Source organism: Ascaphus truei, chromosome 1 (genome assembly GCF_040206685.1).
Source record: "Ascaphus truei isolate aAscTru1 chromosome 1, aAscTru1.hap1, whole genome shotgun sequence".
Lineage (NCBI taxonomy): Eukaryota > Metazoa > Chordata > Amphibia > Anura > Ascaphidae > Ascaphus > Ascaphus truei.
The window spans coordinates 34,415,510-34,438,922 of record NC_134483.1 but is presented as its reverse complement, the minus strand read 5'-3'; the positions used below and the strand labels follow the sequence as shown (position 1 = coordinate 34,438,922).

The following is a 23,413-nucleotide window of genomic DNA, read 5'->3' as shown; positions in this document are numbered from 1 at the left end:
CTGCTCTGATTCTATTACCTTACACAATTTAGTATCATCAGCAAAGATGGAGACTTTGCTCTCTCTGCCAGCCTCAAGGTCACTACTAAATAAGTTAAAAAGCAGGGGTCCCAGTACCGATCCCTGAGGTACTCCACTCACGACTTTAGCCCAACCTGAAAAAGTTCCATTTATCACAACCCTCTGTTGTTTATCCTTCAACCAGTTTTCAATCCAGGTGCAAATATTTTTGCTGAGTCCAATTTGCTTTATTTTGTACACTAACCTCTTGTGTGGCACCGTATCAAAAGCCTTTGCAAAATCTATACGCTGTATACATTTTACTTTTAATAACATAGGTTTGAAGCAGGGGGTCTCCGAAGCTGAAATGAATGCGGGTCGGCTCCGTAGACCCCCGGATTCTATTTAGGAAAAATAAAATAAACCCTGTCTCATGCAAATCGCGATTCCGATCTCGCCACCTTTTAGGTGATGATTAAAAAAAAAAGGCGAGTGTTTAACCCGCGATGTGCATATCAGAGCTTTGTGAATAGCAGTTACAGTACTAGCAAAAAATGCGAGTTTGAGCATTTTTTTTCAGCTACCGCACGGCTTGTAATAGCAAGAGTGATGACGCTTGTTAAAAAGCTGTTTTCAAGCTATATTGCCATGTTATCGAAGCTTTGTGAATAGCTACACATGCAACATCGCTTGAAAAGTGCACTTTACAAGCGTTGTCACTTATTAAAATTTGGTGAATGGGTCCCATAGAATGTAAACACCTGCCTCTTTCTTTTCCATTTTCTCCCCTACCTGATTATTTAGCCACATTGGTTTGGACTTGTTTCTTTTATATTTATTACCTAAGGGTACACACTGATGAATGTGCGTTCCTTACCATTATTTAAAGACTGCCCATTTATTTTACACATTTTCCCTGCAAAAACAACATTCAAATGTTTTCTTTGTTGATTAATCATCAGTTTATTAAAACCTGCCTTTCTAAAATGTAAAGTCTTTGTTGAACCCAAGTAATATGATTTTGGATAATTTATTTAAAATGAGACCATGTTATGATCACGGTTTCCCAAATGCTCCCAGACATGAATATTTTTGTTTACTTCTACATTGTTTGATATGACCAAATCCAGAACTGCCCCTCTCCTGGTTGGCTCCTCAATAATTTGGGTCATATAATTGTCTTTAAACACCCCCAAAAACCTGTTTCCTTTTGTTGTAATCCTAATCTCATTGCCCCAGTCTACAGTATGTCTCGATAATTAAAATCCCCCATTATGCAAACATGACCCAGTTTTGATGCCTTCTCCATTTGCAAAAGTATTTTAGCTTCCTCAATCTCACAGATATTTGGTGGTTTATAGCATATTCCCACAAACATTTTCTTTGTACTTTTACCTCCACTGCTAATTTCTATCCACAATGTCTCTGCATTTTCATCATTCCCTTCACAAACATCTTCCCTTATAATAGGTATTCGATCCGGTTTAACATATAAACATACTCCACCTCCCCTTCTATTTGTTCGATCCTTCCGAAAAAGGGAATAACCCTCTAAAGTAACTCCACGGTCATGAGATTCATGCCACCATGTTTCAGTAATGCCTGTGATATCATACTGCTCCCTTGCAGCTATTAATTCAAGCTCCCCTCAGGCTTCTTGCGTTAGCAAGCATGCATTTAAGAAAATCTCGTGCCCCCCAATTTGCTGTGGCTGACTTACGGTATATCCATTAACGGTACTTTCTTTTTTTTTTACTGCTGCCGAAATTCACTTCTAAGTATTAAAGTATTCTTATGTCGGACATTGCTGCTTGAAGTAGAGAATCTGCAGGTGGTAACTTTCTAGCCCAGGGGCTCTCAACTTCAGTCCTCAAGACCCCCCATCAGATCCGTTTTTCAGGATATCCCTGCTTCAGCAGAGGTGGCTCAGTGCTGAAACAGAGATGTCTTGAAAACCTGACCTGTTGAGGGATCTTGAGGACTGAAGTTGAGAACCTCTGTTCTAATCCTTTCAGTTAGATCAGGGGGACCCCAACTTTTTTTCCCTGCGCCCCCCTGCCGGCGGTCACCTCACCCCCGCGCCCCCCTCACCCCCACTGGCGTTGGCTCCGGCATCATGACATCACATTGCCATAACAACGTGACGTCACATGACCTCGCTGCGTAATTTGACGCTGCGTTGCCATGGCGACGCGTGTGTAGCCAAGGTAAGTAAAGGTTTACAGAGGCCCTGCAGCTCCCCCGACACTTAATTTAAGTGCCTTCTGGAAGCGCCCCCCGCAGGCAGTCTCGCGCCCCCCAGTTTGCGCACCGCTGAGTTAGATAATACCAGGCACACATCACAGAGCTCCAGTACTGAACGAGTAAACAATGCAACAAGATTGTTGTGGAGCTGGGAATGTACCTTTAAGTACTAACAGTGCTCACATGTTGTGTATTAATTGTTGTGTAATAATTGGCATTGGCATTCCATTGTAAAGGGCTATTGTTGTGGATTGGAAATATATACCGCAAATCATTTGTTTTTGTGCATGTTATTAATGCTGTCTGCAACTTTAGAAAGTTTTTTCCACTGTTCTCCTAGGCTGCGCTTATAGTGCTGGCTACGTGACCGCGTGACGTCGCCGTTATAATAGCAATTCCTGCTTATAGTGCAGGAGACAAGAGAGCGACCGGGGGGGGGGGGGGTGTGGCGGAGGCTTGGCCGTGAGTTGTTCGCCCTCCATTGGCTGAACCGCTGACGTGCCGTCAAATAGTCAAAATCCTTTGACTACCGGCGACCGCTCTGTCGCTCTGCAGCGCTGTCGCGGTCACGCCCACGATGGACTGCATGTACTTGCTACGGCACTGTGCGGCGTCGCAGTCACCGTAGGCAGCACTATAAGCACAGCCTTAGAATCTTAATAACATTGAGAATGTAACAAATCAATGTCCCAAACAGTCACAAAATGCATAGTTTTTAATTGAAGGTCCCATGACCACTCCACTACTGTATATGGAGGAGTCTGTCGGTTATAATCAGGTTCATTATTAGGTGAAAACAATAGCATTAACATAATCATATACATTTGTAACAGTGTTGGATCCTGCATTGTACCTATTTGTGTAAGGGTCATCATGATGATTTTGGCCTTGCATTCATCTGGCATCTGAACCTGGAATATTTCCTGTGCCCCAGTTTCATGCTTCCGCCAGAAGTCTTTTTGTGGGAATGCAGCCTCCTAATTGGCTGCCTACTAAACCCCTCACCAACCCCTTGCCTGGTTGGTTTGAATTGTGGACCAGGTCGGGTCTAAATGCTCCCCCCTACATATCCCTGCCTGGCAAGTGGCTAACAGACTTAAACTGTGGGATAACATATACTCATGGCAAGCCTCACCTTGGAGCCTACCTTCTGGCTGCCCCCTTTGGACCTGAACGTTGCCTTTCACCTGGCACCAAACTCCCTGCTCCACGATTTCCTCTGTCCCCATAGGCATCCATGGCTTCAGCTGTGAAAGTGCAATGTTTCTCTCCCCGCCTTTTTGTTTATCTGCTCTGTCTGTATGTTAGCTTGTTTAGTACTGTGTCCTTTCTATTAATCCTTTAGTTAAGTACCTCACTGACTGATGACTGACTGCTACCTCATGTGCTCTATGATGCTACCCACCAACTTTATTACAGTTTATTTTTAACATGCTGTGCTTTCTGGGGGTCCTGTGACCTCTGAGTTGGCAGATGTCCCATTGCCCCCAGAAACTACTGGGTAGTACTTAGTGGTTTTGTCTCCATTGAGAGTCTTGTGGTTCCCAGGAATAGTGGGAGGTACCTGGTGTAAAAAAAGAACTGTGCTCTTGGGTGCCCCTCCCCCCCCCCCCCCAGTGGTTCCAGCTGGTGGCACGCTTATTGTAACCAACGACTAAGTTTTAATCAGGGGAATCTGGTTCAATTCCCGGTGTCGGCTTTGGGTAAGTCACTTTATCTCCCTTTGCCTCAGGCACCAAAACCATTTATTGTAAGCTCACCTAGGCAGGGACTGTGTCTGTAACCGTCCCATGGGCTGCGTTCCGCACACTATACTATAATTGTGACATGCTTTGCGTTCAATTGGAAGAATAGATCTACATGACATAGTTATTATTATTATTTGCCATCCTATTGGGTTTGTGTTGGGTTTCTGTATTTTTGGGCACAGGCAGTGCTGGATTCCTTGGCCATCATAGAACCCTGGTGTTACCTAGACTGGCTTATTCTTGTGAAAGGGCACATGAGCTCCCCGTTCCGAGACCATGCCAAACTGTGCAATGTGCCCCATGTTCTTAACTACATCAAAATGATTGTCTTCTGAAACTGTCATCTCCCAATACAATGTTTTCAGAGAACCACAGATATTCAAGACATTCTTGAAAATATGTAACATTCTGTTCTTTATTATTTTTTTTAATCCCCCATAAAAATTAGAAAACGGCAAAAACAAAACAACCTTCTTTAGCTTATGATACACACATGCATTTCTGGAACAAGGTTGCAGATTAAATTAAACGGTGCGTGTAAACGAGATTCCCCCTCCACTTTTCTCTTTATCCTTCTCTTTTCACAATCTCGCCATCTTTCCGAGCCATTTACAATGTGCTGTGAAACACTTTTCCGTGGACAGTTCAGCTCCATTAAGGGCCGGTGTGATGGCGGTACCATCGGTGTGACTACACCAGCCCTGCACTTGCAGAGGCCCTGTGCTTTCTCCCCCGGGACCCCACCCGTGGAGCCGGGGCAGTGACGGAGGGAGCACACACAGGCAGCGATCACGGAAGCCAGGCCCAACTTCAGTGTCGGGAACTCCTGGGTTGGTTCCGTCCAACACCACCACTCTAACCTCCCCACAGATCGGCCTCTGGGGAGTGTAAGAGGCCCCGCACTCAGTTTGCACCGGGCCTCGTGATTTTCCAAACCGGCCCCGATTTTTTTTATTTCATTTTTTTTTTAGGGTCCTCTGTCTCTCTCACCCCCTATCTTGTTTTTTGTTTTTTTGTTTTGTTTTTTCACTCTCTTCATGGAGTTACATAGTGTCACTCTGTGTGTTTTTATAGGAGTTTCTATGGTATATAAACCCTGGCTGCATTACTCTTGTATTGCACTGAACAATATGAGGATAATAATACTTGTACAGTAGCAACAAGTATATAATATGCATGCCTGAATATTAAGCACAGGGATTATTAATGTGTATGTCGATTTTGTGTATGACTCAAGACAACATGTTAGATTCCACCTTATAAAAATGCAAAACATAATAAAAATAAAGTGTAAATAAAGTGGGGAGAGGAGAAATAGAATACAAATCATTAAAGGGCAAGATTAAAAAAATCTGGTTATCCTGTTATCCTTTTACAGGATCACGGCTAAGCGGCACCATTTGGGGGCAGGGTGGGTTGGGGTTTTAATCCAAATTATAATCATGATGCCCTTGTCCTTTTAATGTGATATCCCATAAAGCCGGTTCAGCAAAAAATGATTTTATGTAAACCACTTTTCTTTCTGACTTTCAGATTGTGATCACATACATCACATACATAACTGTGAAATCTTCCCCTAGCTTTACATTTTCAGGAGATATTGCTCTTTTTATAAAAATTTATTTTTATCTCTACATTTATAACTCTACATTTTACCCAGATGAACCCCTCCCCCTCACCCCCACCTCCCATTGATTTCCTCCAAAAAACTGTCTAACCAATGCGACACTTTGCATAGCAGCACACTTTGGCACGGTCAGGGTTATTGAAATGGATTACAACAGGCGTAGAATTTGATTTGCACCGCCAGTCGATGTTAACACTTTGCGTGCCACCGGGCGTAATCACTATGTCGTGGGGACTGGCACTCCGGGGGCAACCAACTCCAGTCCTCAAGGGCTGCCAACAGGTCAGGTTTTCAGTATATCCCAGCTTCAGCACAGGTGGCTCAATCAGTCCCTTCAGCACAGGTGGCTCAATCAGAGCCTGTCTCTGAGCCTCTGATTAAGCCACCTGTGCTGAAGCAGGGACTGATTGAGCCACCTGTGTTGAAGCTTGGATATCCTGAAAACCTGACCTGGTGGGGACTGCAGTTGGTAACCCCTGTGCTGCGTCATGCTCAGAGAGGTTTGTTTTTTTTCTGCTGGGGGCGCAGGACACGAAATGGAGGACTGGAAAATATCCCCTGCGGGTCACGTGACTGCTTCCGACACGTGACCACACTTGGCAGTAGGAGCCGTGGCACTCGAGTACCATGACCCCTCCGGCACTCGAGTACCATGACCCCTCCGGCACTCGAGTACCATGACCCCTCCGGCACTCGAGTACCATGACCCCTCCGGCACTCGAGTACCATGACCCCTCCGGCACTCGAGTACCATGACCCCTCCGGCACTCGAGTACCATGACCCCTCCGGCACTCGAGTACCATGACCCCTCCGGCACTCGAGTACCATGACCCCTCCGGCACTCGAGTACCATGACCCCTCCGGCACTCGAGTACCATGACCCCTCCGGCACTCGAGTACCATGACCCCTCCGGCACTCGAGTACCATGACCCCTCCGGCACTCGAGTACCATGACCCCTCCGGCACTCGAGTACCATGACCCCTCCGGCACTCAAACGATTCAAATACTTCTATTGTTGTTGTTTTTTTTTTAGATGAAGTTGCATGCGATTAACATACTACATTCACATAAGACCCGCACAATACTTCATGTCCTTGGAGGATTACATTTCTTTCTCCTGGATTCAGGATCTCTGGTTCTGGTTAAGTGCCCCGAGTTACCTTTCAGCGTGTTACTCCATAACCCTTCCAACTGTGCAGCTCCTCCCACACACCGCTCACACTCATTGGTTCCTATTTCCCGTTAAGCATGTTCTTTCTTTTTTTAATGTTTGTGCTGCTCATCATTATTATATCTTCTTGCATCTCTAATCATTTTTTAAACTAATAGTGCTATGATGTGCATGTCATAACAAAGATAAAAAGATGCTGCTCCAGACAGCGCTGTAACACAAACACACACAGGAGCGGTGTCGTGTGATGGGTAATGTTAATATTTGAAGAAGGGGTATTTATAGTAAAACTGTTTGGGTATATTTTTCCTTGAAGTTATATGGGAACGATAAACACGTAGAAACTATAGTGTTAACCAGAAGATGGGGAGGGGCAGGGGAATGTTCGGGGGAATTAATACTTTTAGTGAGCATTTTAAAGAGGCAATAAAATCTTTTTTTTTTTCTTTCTTTTTTTGTGTTAATATATGCAGCATTTCATTACTTTAGTGAAAACGAATTACTTAAGATGTCGATCGACTGGTTCTCCTGTGATCGATCATCAAAATCCTGTTTCCCAGGGTTCACTAAATGGCTGCCTTTCAGTTTCAAACCAATCCTGCAGTCAGTGTAACTCAGCAGCTACAATGTATCCTTATATTACTAAGGTAACATTGTTACAGTTTGCAGTTCAAACTACTGGGATTATTGGCAACCAATTATCCCAAACAGGAAAGTGTTACACAAATCTTGCACTGCTGGGGAGGTGGGCTAAAACCTGCTATAGAAATCAAAGGATGCTCAGTGTATTAAAAAAAATTGTAAAAAAAGAGCATTAAGAGTTGAATTTTACAATAAAAAAAAGGTATTAAGTATTATCTAATACTACAGAACTGATTTATTTAAAAAAAAAAAAAAAAACAACCACACACACGTTTTTTTGTACAGGGTTCGGAAATGGGGGGGTCTCCTCCAGACCTGAGCCGCGCTGTTGTTAGCTCCAGAAACCGCCCAGTTTCCACGATACTTACGGGTGAAGTTACTAGTATTACTTACTGGTTTTTAAAGGGGATTTAAATTGCGATCCAATAGAACAGGGCTGCGCAAACTGGGGGGCACAAGATTTTCTGTGGGGGAGCAGTGGTTGCAGAGGCCCCGCTCTCTTCCCCAAGGCATTAAAATAAAATGCTGAGGGATCACGTGAGGCCTCTGTAACTTCTCTTACCTTGTCTCCGGCGGTGCATCGCCATGGCAATGTGGTGTCAAATGACGCAGCGGGGTCACTTGTCACCTTGCTATGGCAACGCGATGTCGTCACGTGACCCCGCTGCGTCATTTGATGCCGGAGACATGGTAAGAAGGGGTTGCGAGCAGGGGGGCGCAGGGGGGAAAGATTGCGCACCCCTGAAATAAAAAGCCACAGCCATGAAGTTGCACCTTCCTATTTGCCTGGTATTTGTCAGCCATTTTCTTTTCCCTGAGCGAGATTTAAAACGTGGTAACCTTCACCGTTTGATCCTGGGTGACCCCTGGTTCCAACTTGTAAACGAATTGGGTCTAAACAATAATAGTAGGTGGAACTGCTCCTTTAATGAACCCGAAAGCGAATCTGTACATCTCCATTCTACAAAAAAAACTACAAACCGGGTAGGAGGACACATTGGGACATATTCAACAAAGTGCATTAGTGCCAAATCAGTGCCCCAGCACAGAAAGCCCCCTGACTTGATTGATAGTTTCTGTGCGTTAACCACCCAATCGGCGCTATCGCACTTGATTGGTTAAGCCCCAGTGTCTCATCAGTCAGGATATGTTGTTGTCCTGTTAAACTTGTGCTAAGACATTCCTTAGGCTAAGGCCCCGCTGAACACGAAACGCGTAGAGTGAACCAGCAGCAACCCAGAGTGTGCCCCCCATGCCCCAGAACCCGTGTGGATCCATTTCGAGATCGATCGCGAAACCGGAAGTGACGCGACGGGCCGGGCCGGAAGTGATGCGACGCGATCCCGGAAGTGGGGTAGATGGTGTATACTGCTGCTGCGCTTTGATTTTTATGTGTCTATGCACATGGTGCTAATGTAAGTGCAAATTATCACTGCTTTTATTGAATATACCATTAGTGAACATACAATGTTGCACTAGAGTTATCTCTGTTTCCGCCGAGGGTTTGTTGTACTGACACAAGGGAGAGTACACTAAGCAAGACCCCCCTGCAAACCACAGAGTCTTCAGATTGTCTTCCAATGCTGTATTTTAACTGGGAGAATGTGAGTTCCTAATCTTGATCCCCATACAGATTGCCACAGGTGTTTGGATATACTGCACTATTATATATTTTCTTCCCTTTATATGGTTTACATTGATTGGCTGCTGAAATTGAGCAGAAACTCGGCAGTTCTGGGCAGTGAAATCCTGAAGTGTTGGTGAGATACGTCCCACTATCCATTGGTATGTGGCTTCTCTAGAGACAGCAGGCAATGCAGCACGGCTGTGTATGAGCCTGGATATTATAGTACATGCAAATTAATTTCCACCATTCAAATGGGGTTGATAAATGGCTTCAAAGTCCAAGTATATATTTTTTTATATGCATCTATCTTTAATTAGAATTTTTAATGTCATGCAAACCCACGCACACGTACAGACCTGCTCTCACACACACTTCCTGGATGTCGCCTTTTTCCGTCTGCTGGGGATGATCACACATCGTCCAGCAGACAGAGGCGCGTGCACGCTGTATCACGAACTCCCCAGTGTGAAAGCGGCCTTAAGGTGGGTCTTAAAGGTGGATAGAGAGGGTGCTAGTCGGGTACTTAAATCCTCTTGGTGTGTGTGTAGAATTGCACACTTTATTAAAAAAAAAAAAAAAAAATAGATATCTATCTATTTTTTCAGATAAAATATTTGGAATAAATAGTTTACCTGATACAGTAAAAATAACTAATATAGGCTAGCAGTATATGTATTCTTAAGTCATGGGTGTTTTTTTTTCTCCTATTGTGTACCTGAAGATCCACGTTTTCATAAAATAGCTTAAATTGTCCTTCCGTAGTATCCATTCTATGTACTAATACCTGTGTTAGGGTTATGCCTATTATCCACCGTGCCTGTGGTGCTTGGATGACTGACACATGCCAGCATGGTTTCTCCTCTGTTTGCGCGTATGGTTCTTAGTGCTACTTTTCCAAGATTGCTCTCCTGCACTTTTCAACTTTCAGTGATGGATCTCACTCAAGTGAAACCTAATCCTAGTTATTTAGCTCATTCCTGCATAAGTAGTAAAGAAGGGCATGATCTCATCTGGGAAGGGATCCGGAGTACTTGACGAAGTCAGAAATTGCACTCCGACACACAGATTCACTGAAAGGTGCTAAGCTTTAGCACGTATTAACTCCAATTCAAATGAATAGCAGTTGAGGCATGTTACAGCTTAGCCGCCTTTTAGTTTATTTATTTTTTATTTTATTTGAGTGAATCTGGGGCCGTTGACCCACAGTTTAGAATGTCCCTGTGTTCCATGATGCCACAAATCTATGATGTGTCTCAGTAACAACATTCATTGTGAAAAGAATCTTGATGCCTTAACTCAGCTGTGCGCAAACTGGGGGGGGGGGGGGGGCGGGCAGTTAGAGGACCCGCACTCTCCCCCCCCGGCATTTAATTTAATGCCGGGGGAGGCGTGAGGCCTCTGTAACCTCACTTACCTACTGGCAGCCGGGTCTTCGGCGACGCGCGTCAAATGACACGGTGGGGTCACGTGACCCGCAACGTCATTTGAAGCCGGGCCTTTAAGGGAGGGGGCGCGAACGCTGCGGCTCCCAGGAAGGGGGCCGCAGCTGAAAAGGTTTGCGCAGCGCTGCCTTAACTAATGTTGCTTTAGCGGTTTCCTGACATATAACATTGCACATACTGTAAGGCACATATTTGTTGCATAGAAAGCTAGGCTTGCATTTTGTTGTGGGATTTTATCTAATCTGTCTCAAAAGGAACTAAACTTGGAATTTAAAATGTCACAGCAGAAAAAAAGTACCTAATATCCTGTGTGGAAATGAGGATAATTTCCATAAAAACTGAAGACAATACAGATGCAGTGACGGTGCCACTTGAGGGCACATGTTTGTATTTTATATCATGGTCTAAGATGTGGAACATTTCGCACAAACACAGGAATGAATCATAACAGCATAACAGTTATTGGCTGCTCTCTTACATTGGAGGCTTCTCTCAGCATTGTTTTCAAGGCTGCTCATGTCCTGGTTTATACAACTAATTCTTAAGGGTGCGTTCAACGTTACAACAAAAACAACTAAATACAATTGGTTCAAATTGAGTTATCGGCAGAAATGACACGGGATCCCACTTGTTAAATTAATTGTGCCTATTGTATGATACATAAAGTAAAGCATGCTGCATATAGCAATTTATCCTAATTGGTTTACTTGACTAATTTCACAGTTTGATGATTAGGTGATTAATGAAGTTGAATGGCTCATCATCGGACACTATCCTATCATTTAGTCTGTATGTGTTGGGGTTTTCCCTGAAGTGTAAACACACAAGACTGTATGTGATTGTTCCACAAGCTTCTTTCAGTCATTCTAATACAGTATATAGTTATGCAACCCAAGATGTGCAGATTCTGGGCTTGGACTTGGAAATGAGCACTCTGAGCAACATACAGTATGTGTAACTCCTATTTCTATAGCTTCAGCCTGCTGGAGTGTTTAAGAAAACGCAGAACCAGCAGCCATGTGGATGATCTGTGTCTTCCTTGTGGATTAATCAGCATGGTTGCTTGCTCGTCTTTTTGAGACTTGCCAGGGGTGGGTGACTCCTATCCTCAAGGGCCACCAACAGGCCAGGTATTGGGTATTTCCCTGCTTCAGCATGTGTGGCTCGGTCTTCGACTGCACCACCTGTGCTGAAGCAGCGATATCCTAAACCTGACCTGTTGGGTGATCTTTAGGACTGGAGTTGCCCACCCCTGGCACAAGATACAGTAAGTTTCCGGAGGGTGGCGTTGGGAATCCCTGGTTTACAATGTAGCTGCCTCTTCTGATTTGTGAAATCTTGAAGGTGCACACTTTACTTTATTATGCTTCTAAATATTCAGCTTGTTTGATATATCGGAGTAACTATAGTACCAAATCGCACCCATTGCCTGTTGCACAGAAGTCCCTTTCTCATATGTAACCAAGTATGAGCAAATCTCCAACACATTAAAGCTTCAGACCAAGCAATATCCCACGTGTGTTTTATTTAATAAATCAGTTCTGTACTATGAGAAAATACTTGTAGCATTTTTTTTAAACCCCTCTGAAAGAGATTTTTAATCTTTTATAATGTAACCAGCATTTTTTATTTCTATAGCAACCATTTACAAACTCGCATCCCCTTCCTCTTCTGAACAGACTCTAGCACACACCCTATTTGAACTGTGCCCTGTCTAGCAGTGCACCAATTGTATCTAGTGACTACCTGGTCACATAATTTTCCCCACAAAACTTTGCATCGTGGGTCCTCTCTTCTGCTGCACTGACAGCCATTTAGTGAATTTCAGAGCCGAATCTTCACAGACCGATCACTGGAGAACAGATCGATCGGCAATTTAGCTAATTACTTCTCATTGTGTGGATTGTATTGATGCCTATATTAAAGGGGAAAAAAATTCAAAAACGGCAGCTTGGACTGCTGCTTTAACATGGTATAAATAAGTATTTAGCACTTGATGAATTCTCATGTTTTTCCTGGTGTTACCTGTGGCAGACAATCATAACTACCCACTGCGCTGCTCTGCTACTTGTGCCAAGTCCGATGGCGGTGGAAAAAGCGTACTAGCTACACACTTGCTCTCTTTCTTCGAAAAAATGAAGACTGCCAACGTCTTTACAGATTAATACAGTATATGTCTGCTCTTGCCTTGTCCCTACGTGTAGTTTACAGCAGCCATGTATAGCTTTAAGCAGTCTGTCTGACCTAGTTAATAGTACAAGGCTTCAGGCATTGTGTTGTGTATCCTATCATGGTTTATTTACGTGTGTGTGTGTGTGTGTGTGTGTGTGTGTGTGTGTGTGTGTGTGTGTGTGTGTGTGTGTGTGTATAGATAGATATTGTGATTGGATCTAAATGATTAAAAATGGGGCAGAAAATGTACAGCTTGTTTTGTCCCTTTCCCTTTTTTCATCAGTTATTTGTGTAACTCGCTACTGAGAACTTCTAGTAGACTTAATATAGTGAGGGTAAATACATTCCTCCTCCATAAGTAGTCTCGTCCCCTATTGTCTGAATGTTATTTACTCTGGTTGATAGAAACGGGGCCTCGGTGTAAATATAGTAGCCCTATTTCATTGCAATAACCTTCAGTTGCTGCAAATAGTTACACAGTAGATGAGGTTGAAAAAGGGCACATAGTATGGCCATCGTATTTCACCTACAGTATGTTAAATTAAGATACTCGTCCTATATGTGTACTTACAGTATATTGATCCAGAGGAAGGCAAACAAAAACCCCAGTGACATGTCATCCAATGTTATCTCCAAAGGTAAAAATAAATTCCTTCCTGACTCCAATAATGGCAATCAGATTACTACTCCGTCAGTCAATATCCTTCCCGTGGTTACTTATTTGGTACATCCCTGTATACCTTTCTTTCTAAAAAGATGCCAGATACAATAGACATTACATATCTATTATAATGTCACGGAAAATATTATAAAGTTTATCATTTAAACATCCTACTTTTTAGCCATGTCATATGAAGGTGACTGCAATGGATCCAACATCAGAATAGCAATTACAGTCAATTATTATATTAGTTTTGCTTACAAGCGGTATTTCTTGAATTCAAGAGTAGCCTGAATATATTCTGCATATCTAATAACAAAAATTAACACTTAAATAACTTGTGAGCAGGTTGATATTCAACCTTGAGCTTCTCTTCATAAGTATGAGCCTGCATTTCCATGCAAAGATGTGACGTTGAGCAAACTTGGATCAAATTCTAACTTCTCCTGCCCCATAAATTAACCCCTAGGGATGCTCAAATGTGGAGTTCTGTAAACATCTCCCGGCGTCTCCCAGCATCCTTCTGACATCCTCCTGGCATCTCCCCCTGCAACTCGTGTCAATACGGCTGCGCAGCATCAAATGGCGCCGCATTGCCATGACAACGGGATGCTACGTGACGTCATGCGGCATCACGTTGACATGACAATGGGGTGCCTTTATGGCGCCGAGGCGTGTAGTCAAGTTGTCATGGTGACGTCACGACACACAGCGTTCCATTGTAATGGCAATGGGCATCATGTGGCGCTGTGACGTTGCTTCGCATTCCTGTTGTCATGGCAATGTCATGCATTTGACGCCGCGCGGCCATGTTGACAGGTGTTGCAGGGGGAGATACCAGGAGCCGCCGCCACCACCCAGAGTCAAACCCGGAGTTGTGGCAACCCTGGCAATAACTGGTGAAACAGAATGTTCTGAAACGTGATCACACCACAAAAAGCCACCTAACTATATTGCCAATATCCATAACAGGCGATATGGGCCCATATCTAATAAGCAGTGCTATTCCAGAAGAATCCCTTATGGCACTAAACACCTGGTGAATGTGTCGTCTGGCACTGGAAGTTATCTTGTGGAATCGCACTGCTCAGTTTGGTTATTGTTCTTGGCGAAAAATCAAAATGTCAACTCTGTCTATGGTGGATGCACAAGCTGTATTGGTCTCGAAGTTCTGGAGTGCTCCAAAATAGTAGTAGTTTCACTGACCCAAAAAAATATATTGCAGCCTCAAACATGCCAGAGAACCTTACATAGAGTTCACTAGTTTGTATGATGCTTTTTATATTTGTGTTTGCATAAAGAGACAGCTGCTCTTTGTCATCATAACTACCCCACTAAATTAGTTAAGCATTCGGCATCTGTCAGTCATGGTTCCTGTTCCAGCCGCTGCAAGGTTCCCTTCTCCCATCCCAATGTGTCATCCAGATGTCTGTGATGTCATCAGCGCTCTTAAATTTGCCAAGTTTATCAGGAAAATACATAACTAATGAGATCAGCGTTTAAAAAAAAAGGGTTGTAGACTGTGCTCTAGAGGGCAGGTAATATTCTGTGTGCTGCGCAACAGGACACGGTTAGGCCAGGTCCCCGCTGGCTACTGCAGCGCCCGCTGTGATGGACGCTGCAGGGACCAGATCCGCCCCACAAAGGGGCTGGGCCCGCTGCAACGGGGGGGCGCCGCGCCGACAAACTCCTGCTCTCAAGAAAATTGAGGGCAGGAGTTGCGACGTTGCGCTATGTCACGCCTCCCCCGCGGTTCAGCCAATGAGAGCGAACCTGCCGGGTGACGTCACGACCGCGCCCCGTCACGCCCCCCCTGTCTTTCCCCCTGCAGCTCACTGCAGACCAGAGGAGTCGGCTGCGCGTGTCGCCTGTTCACAGGCGCGCGTGCAGCGCAGGCAGCGGGGCCGCCGCCTTAGTTACATAGACAAGATGTAAGTGAATCACCTTGAATATGTATCAGCCTTGGAGTCTATATATTTTTAATGGGATTTAATTGTCATTCTAGTTAATGTGTTCACTATTTTTTCTGTATGGAAATATAAAGGAAAGACACATGTGCAGGCAAAATTCAGATCATTTAAAAAGCAATGCTAACACGAGAGCGCTTTTCCAAGAGAGCCTGCTTTCAAAATCTCCCCCCCCCCCCCCCCCGATAGAAATTACCTTTACCGTTTCCAGCAAACTGGAAATGCAAAGGTCATAAAACAATATTCTAGCAGTTTAAAAATAAATCTTTCTCTCTGTTCATTGGGCCTGTGTATGCAAACGGTATAAATATTTTGTCTCTGTGGCTAAGTGCATTTAGTTCCAGGAATTTTCCACACTAGTTTCTTGATGCTCTGGTTTTATTAGGAAATCCTGTTTATGGTACTGCATTTTTTTTTTTAAAATTAAACTTGATTAAAAGAGTATTCCAGGACGTTTTTTCCACCCCCTCCCCCCCACCCCCTCCTGTTTTTTTTTGTTTTTTTAAATACTGGATTGGAGCAGGTGGTCTCCGGTGCTGAACCCCAGTGATTTTCATCTTCAGGAACCCCCTGCTTCCACAGATATTTGTCTGAAGGGGGTGCCTGTATCTCTGTGCAGTTTAAAGCTCCCGCGTCACAGGGGCCAATAAGAAGCCGCACAGGGTGATATCACGGCTTCCTATTCCCGATTATTGTACCTTCCTATGTACTACTACATCATTATTTAGAGTGAGACAGTAGGTCTAGCGTGTGTGTGTGTGTGTGTTGTGGGGTTCCCCTTCCTCAGGTCGCCGGCCCTTCTTTGTTCCTTTCTGGGGACAAACCTCTTTTGATTTTATTTTAGTGGGAAGTAATTCGATTAGTTTCAATGCGTCAGCCGCGGTTCCCATATTTTATAGAAATCCTCTGTTGAGCGTTTGAGGAAGGCCGTCAGCTTTTCCATAAGCATGACTTGGTTTAGTCTTTTTTTTACGCTTTGTTTTGTGGGGGGGAGACACCTTCTTCCAGGAGAGCGCCACCGAGCATCTTGCTGCAGTCAAAATGAAGGAGATTAATTTCCTTACTGGGCGATCAATTTCCTCTATTGGTCTGCCCAGTAAGTAGGTAGAGGATCCAGAGTGATTGTGAGGTCTGTGACCTCTTCTATTACATTTTGAATCATAAGCCAGAATTTCTGAATTTCTGGACACAGCCACCAGATATGGGCCATGTCCCCTCTTTGTCCACAGCCTCTCCAGCATAGGTCTGACGCCAGAGGGGAGCTTTGTTTCAGTCTCACTGGAGTAAGATACCAGTGATATAATATTTTGTATATATTTTCCTTGGTTGTGGTACAGATGGAAGTTCCTGATGCAGAGCCCTAGATTCCCTCCCAGTCCTCTCTGTCAATAACCATGTTCAATTCCGCGGCCCATTTGAGCATATAGTCGTGTGCGGGAGGGTTCGCTGGGTTCTCCATCCCAGCATAAATTGTGGTTATTAAGCCTTTTTGGTATGTGCCTATTCGGCACAGTTTCTCAAATTTTGTGAGAGGAGGATATTGTAGTGTTGAGGATATTTTTTGTAGGAAATGCCGAATTTGGAGATATTTAAACGTCTCCAAGTCAGGAGCGTCAAATTTGGTGCGTAAATCTTGGAAACTCAGGAATTTTCCATCGCTCAACAGATCCGCGACCGCTCTGATCCCTTTCGACTTAAATTGCGCAAATTGTTTTGTCTCACATCCGGGGGGAACTTTGGGTGATCATAGATTGGTGTTAATTGCGAACCTGGCGACGTAAGTTGGAATTTGGTTTTGAGTCAAATTTCCCAAGTATGTTCTATCGCCCCCAGTTTGAATTTGTGGGCCGCCATGTCCCCTCTATCCATAGACCAAAGACAAGCCGGGAGAGAAGGCGTGTGGGAGTACTGAGACTCAATCTTTAGCCAACAATGCTGGTCAGGGTCTGAATTCCAATGTCTTAATTGGGCTATATTATTTTTATTTTATCGCCTTTGTTGATTCGCTGCTGGATGAAGGTCTCTCCACTGATCTTTCAGGTACTGCGGTTGCAAGCTTCTCGTCCTCAGGTTACTCGAACAATTTCTTTTTATTTCATCGTCCCATCTTAATGTTCGTAGTTGTCTTGGTGTTTCTGATTTCCCTGTCGATTACCATCTTTGTCCAATGATGGTCCGGCCCACTGCCATTTTAATTTCTTCATCCTTGCAATGATGTCACAGACTTTTGTTTGCTTTCATACTCATTCATTCTTTATCCTGTCTCTGCGTAATACCCAGGATACATCTCTCCAAACTTCTTTGGGTTGTCTGAAGCTACTGAATTAACTTCACATTTAGGGTCCACGTTTCACATCTATATGTGAGCACAGGCAGAATACACTGGTAAAAAACTTTCCTCTTGAGGTACAGTGGAAGATTCCCTTGAAATATTGTCTTGTTCCTTCCAAATATGCTCCAACTCATCTTCATTCAAAAGGTTTCCATCCATTGTCACTTGCCGGCCAAGGTAGACATAGTCTTTGACTTCTAGTTGTATTCCGTTTATTTAGATCTTTGCAAAGTTGACCCATTTGTTGAACATCACTTTGGTCTTGCTGAGATTCATATGGAGGACCACTTTCTTATTTGCTTCGGCTGATTTCTTGCTGGAGGTCCTCTGGACATACTGTATGGCAAACAAAGTAATCTGCATATCGTAGGTGACTCCAGTATTCAGTGATGATGAGTTTGATTGAACAATTCTTCAAGTGTTGCTGTAGAAAGCATTTGTGACGGTGTCTCCCTGTCGAACTCCCTTGCTGATCCTTATCGTGCTTGTATTTTCATGTAATCTAATGGTTGAAGTGGCATTCTCATAAATGTTTCTTGTAATATCAATGTACGCTTATTCAACACTGTTTTCTTAAAGTATTTAAAACCACTGAGGTGTACACCAAATCAAATGCTTTTTTTGTAATCTACATATAAGTGGTAGACCGTATTCATTTCTTTGGGAAATCACTTCTTGTTTGACTTGGATGTGGTTTATATCAAGCCTCTCTTCTCCTTGTTGCTCCAACAAATTTTCTGATTTCATCCTCCCATCTTACTTTTCGTGGTCGTCTTTGTCCTTTTAATCTCTCTTGAAATCCAGTCGAATAGCATTTTTGTCCAATGATAGTCATTTCTTCTTGCGATATGTCTGGCTCACTGCCATTTTAATTTCTTCACATTTGTGATGATGATGCAGACTTTTGTTTGATTTTAAAATGTATCATTCTTTTTTCCTGTCTCTTCGGGTAATATCCATCATACATCTTTCCATACTTCATTGCGTTGTCTGAAGCTTCTGATTTATCTTCGCATTTAGGGTCCAAGTTTCACATCCACGTGACACTTCTCGAAACATTTCCTCTTGAGGCACAGTAGAAGGCTCCCTTGAAATATTGTCTTGTTTCTTCCAAATGCTCTCCATCCCATCTTCATTCTCCTATTGATTTAATTCTAAAGGTTCCCATCCATTGTTATTTGCCGGCCAATTTAGACATAGTCTTCGACTTCTAGTTCTATTCCATTTCCAGTTTTCCAATCTTTGCAGACTTTACACGTTTGTTGAAAAGCACTTTGGTCTTGTTCATTTTCATATGGAGTCTCACATTCTTACTTGCTTTTGCAAGTTCCCTAATTCGTTGCTGGAGGTTTTCTGGACATGAAGCAAAAAATGTCATCTGCAAATCATAGGTGACTCAAATATTCATCGTTGATTTTGATTCCTTTTTCTTCCAGTCGAATGATTGGAACAATTCTTCATGTGTAGGAGTGAAAAGCTTTAGTGAAACGGTGCGTCTCCGTCGCACTCTCGCTGATCCTTATCTAGCTTGTATCTTCATATAATCTAATGTTTGATGTGTCATTCTCGTAAATGTTCTTTATAATATCAATGTAAGCTTCATCAATATTTTGTTTTCTTAGTGCATTTAGGACCGCTGAGGTGTAGAGAGAATTAAATGCTTTTTTTGTAATCTACGAATCCTAAACGGAGTGGTAGATCGTATTAATTACTTCAGGAAATCACTTCTTGTACGACTTGTATGTGGTACATGGTGTATCCACTGCAAAATCCCGCGTGTTCTATATGCTGAGCAAAATCCAGGGTCTGTTGCATCCTGTAAGTGAGTCTTCTTAAAAAATCTTGTAAGTGATTGGAAGTAAATGGATGTAAACCACAGTGGCGTCTCGGAGGCAGACGGCCTGATTGACTATCCAGCGACGGAACGGGTTGTATCATGCTGTTCATTTTTTCACTACCTGAGAAACGCCAATGCAACTAATTTGCATACAGCAACACAGTAGCTACTTTGACTAAGGTTGAATAGACTGCTATTTGATACATTTATAACTACAATGTCTCTGAACAGCTACATTGGTTATGTTGTTTAACCCTGTTGTTTGGGTGACTGGCGCTATAGCTATATATCATTATATATACGTGTACATCTTCACGGCTCTGACTACAGTTGTTTTGTGAACCTTATATACATCAGTCATACATTGAGTAGAGGCATTGACTATACTGACTCTACAGGTTATTAATACACGTCCATTCTGTGGTTGACAACAGATAATATCCAACCATATTGTATTGTATTGTATTGTATGTCTTTATTTATATAGCGCCAAAAGTGTACTCAGCGCTTCACAAAGAATACAGTACAGGAGTACAGGGAATTATAATAATACAATAAGTGCAGCAAAATCAGACAATAGGAAAGGAAATCCCTGCCCCGAAGAGCTTACAATCTAAGAGGTATGGTGGGAGACTTACAGAGACAGTAGGTGAGGGAATAAGTGCTGTAATAGAAGAATTACAGCGTGACAACCCATATCTGGTTCTATGAGAGTGGATTGCACCACATCTTAAGATAGGCATTTAGGTTTTTACACTTTCTCAGAGGTTTCCTCTGATGTGGGAACTCTGGATCATAATGCAACCCTAACGCTATATTTCTTGCATGGGAATAGACCGAATCCTGCTGTTTGGTATCAGTAACGTTAACCCATTAGTATCCGTCTCTGGATGCAATGAATATGGGCAAATAACTGATTAAAGGCATCTATGCATATGAATATACGGGGGTCATAGGTGGATACTTTCCATGTGACCTTCTGCCCACAAGCTGCCTCGCTATTGGTTTTTTTTTATATCTCGTTCACTGTATATACTATCACTTCCGTCGTTATTGCTGTTTTGAATAAAATGTTATTATTTTGCCCACTTGGAGTTTTTATGGAATTCATTATGTGCCTCTCGGCTACAGGAGTATGTGTCTCAACAGCATCGTAGCCTGACCACTGAGGGGATATTTGAATCTCTGGATATACTTAGTCCAACCTTCTTGTAGACGCACTAGTGTGCATTTATTAGGGTCTATAAGTGATCTTATGATACTGTCTTTGCTTTGAATTTCCATCACCTATTTGCACCTGTGTTAGCCTAAATGCAATAGGATATCATATAAGTTAAGCGGTTTTTGGTCACGTTTTAGTGTTTACAAATTCACTCATTGAATTTTTTTAAAGCTTGTTTCCAGTTTTTGCAGTGTTGCTTCCGAGAGAGAGTCCGGCAGTTGTAGGTAGCCGGTTTAGGTTTAAATTACAGCTTTTGTTTAACCTCCGGGGATTCTTGGCACCCTCCGCCTTAATGTCTTGTTCCTGAATGCTGCCAAGCCCAGGGACAGTCCAGCATCCGGAGAATGAGGGCAATTGCTTTTTGATGTTTCATATTTGGGGGTTTGCACGTTTACTTTTCCCACTTTAGCCGGGTATATTGTTCAAGCTTTCATAGTAGGGTAACTTTCCAGCATATGTTCTTCTATACATCGTGTGTGTGTGTGTGTGTGTGTGTGTGTGTGTGTGTGTGTGTGTGTGTGTGTGTGTGTGTGTGTGTGTGTGTGTGTGTGTGTGTGTGTGTGTGTGTGTGTGTGTGTGTATGTATGTGTGTGTGTGTGTGTGTATATATATATGTGTGTGTGTGTGTATATATATGTGTGTGTGTGTGTGTATATATATGTGTGTGTGTGTGTATATATATATGTGTGTGTGTGTATATATGTGTGTATGTGTGTGTGTATATATGTATGTGTGTGTGTATATATGTATGTGTGTGTGTATATATGTATGTGTGGTGTATATATGTATGTGTGGTGTGTATATATGTATGTGTGTGTGGTGTGTATATATGTATGTGTGTGTGGTGTGTATATATGTGTGTGGTGTGTATATATGTGTGTGGTGTGTATATATGTGTGTGGTGTGTATATATGTATGTGTGTGTGGTGTGTATATATGTATGTGTGTGTGGTGTGTATATATGTATGTGTGTGTGGTGTGTATATATGTATGTGTGTGTGTGTGGTGTGTATATATGTATGTGTGTGTGGTGTGTATATATGTATGTGTGTGTGGTGTGTATATGTATGTGTGTGTGTGGTGTGTTTTTATGTATGTGTGTGTGGTGTGTATATATGTATGTGTGTGTGGTGTGTATATATGTATGTGTATGTGGTGTATATGTATATGTGCATATATGTATGTATGTGTCTGTGAGTGGTTTCTCTGGCTTTGCATCTGATTCCCATGCTGTGCTTAAAAGCTGTGTTAACAGCGAGCATTAGCATATAAGGGTTAGATGTAAAAATTGATTTCAGGCAAAAGCTGACACGGTGTGCTCATTTGCATGTCATTTCCCAGAATCTCTTGCTGCAGTGGGAGCACTGTATGCTGGGGATAATGGTGAACTGCAGGGTTGCAGACCTGCCTAAGGCTAAGGCCCCGGTCACGCCGCTGTAACGCGCGCCCGCGATATTGGCGGCGCATTCAGCCGATTCCCCTGTCTGCAGCTCACTGCAGGAGGAGAGACCGGGGGGGTGGGAGTGACGGGGGTGCGGCCATGACGTCACCCAGCAGGTTCGCCCTCATTGGCTGAACCGCCGGGGGGCGTGCCTAATCGCTCAACGCGAGTCCTGCTCTCAATTCTATTGAGAGCAGGAGCAACTCTCGCCCGAGCGCTGCGGCCCCCCCTCGCAGAGGGCCTGGCGCCATTGAGGGGAGGGCTCTCGTCCGTGCAGCGTCCGTCACAGCGGACGCTGTAGTAGGCAGCGGGGGCAAGGCCTAGGACATGTGAATGTGCTCACAAGTGATCTTTTTATTTGCTATATGCCATACGGTGGAGGTTTCTTGTTGCCTTTTTCACCATAACTTAAAATGTGATATATATATATTGTGACAAACGGCTTACTCCGGGGCTCCGTCGTTTGTCCGGGACTGTTTAGAACACGGTCTTTTAGGGTAGGTTAAATGATGAGGCGTCACGTACTGTTCCTTTAAACAGGCTATGCCTGGTTTATTCAGTCCCAGGCACTGAGACTGCCACAGTGCATACAACAGAAAACAGATCAAAAACAAAAGCTGCTCACCTGAGCGATAACTTAACTTAGATATCCCTGACTCAGGGTTGGAAGTGGCTTTTCCACTTCCAACATCAAAACACTGTACTTTTGCAGTCTTACACAAATGAACAGAAAGATTGAACCTGTTTGGGGAAGAGGCTTCTCCCCTCTGTAGTTCAGCAGCCTTCCAGCCTCCTGGCTCTTGTGGGGAGACCAGAGCAAACAGGAAATCAGTCTTTCATACCTGATTCCTAATTAGCATGACAGGTGACAGAAATCAGGCAGCAGACAAACTCTGGTCTGGATCTCTCATCCCTCAGTTCCAGCGCTTGCCAAACTGTGGGATGGAGTGTATGTATTATAAGGCTGCACTCCCAGGCCAAACAGGATAGAAACTGTCTAGTATCCTGGGAGCCCTATATACGGAATTTATTACCATCCCCTGGTTTCTGTCACATATCCTCCCCCCCAGCTCAGACCTCGAGGGATGAGCGACCATGGATATTAGGGAGTGCATCCTTGACAACCCGTCAGCATTGCCATGTTTGTGCCCTGACCTGTGTTCCACAGAAAATTTAAAGGGTTGTAGGCTTAGGAACCACCTGGTCACTCTAGCATTCTTTTCCCTGTTTTGACACATCCAGGTAAGGGGTGCATGATCTGTGACCAACCGGAATTT

The 23,413-nt window shown here is 43.5% G+C and overlaps 1 protein-coding gene across 2 annotated transcripts in view; it reads left to right on the top strand.

Annotated features, from left to right (window-relative positions):
- Positions 1-23,413, top strand: part of DYM (dymeclin) — a 516,199-nt gene that overhangs the window by 308,793 nt on the left and 183,993 nt on the right. The window lies entirely within an intron of this gene.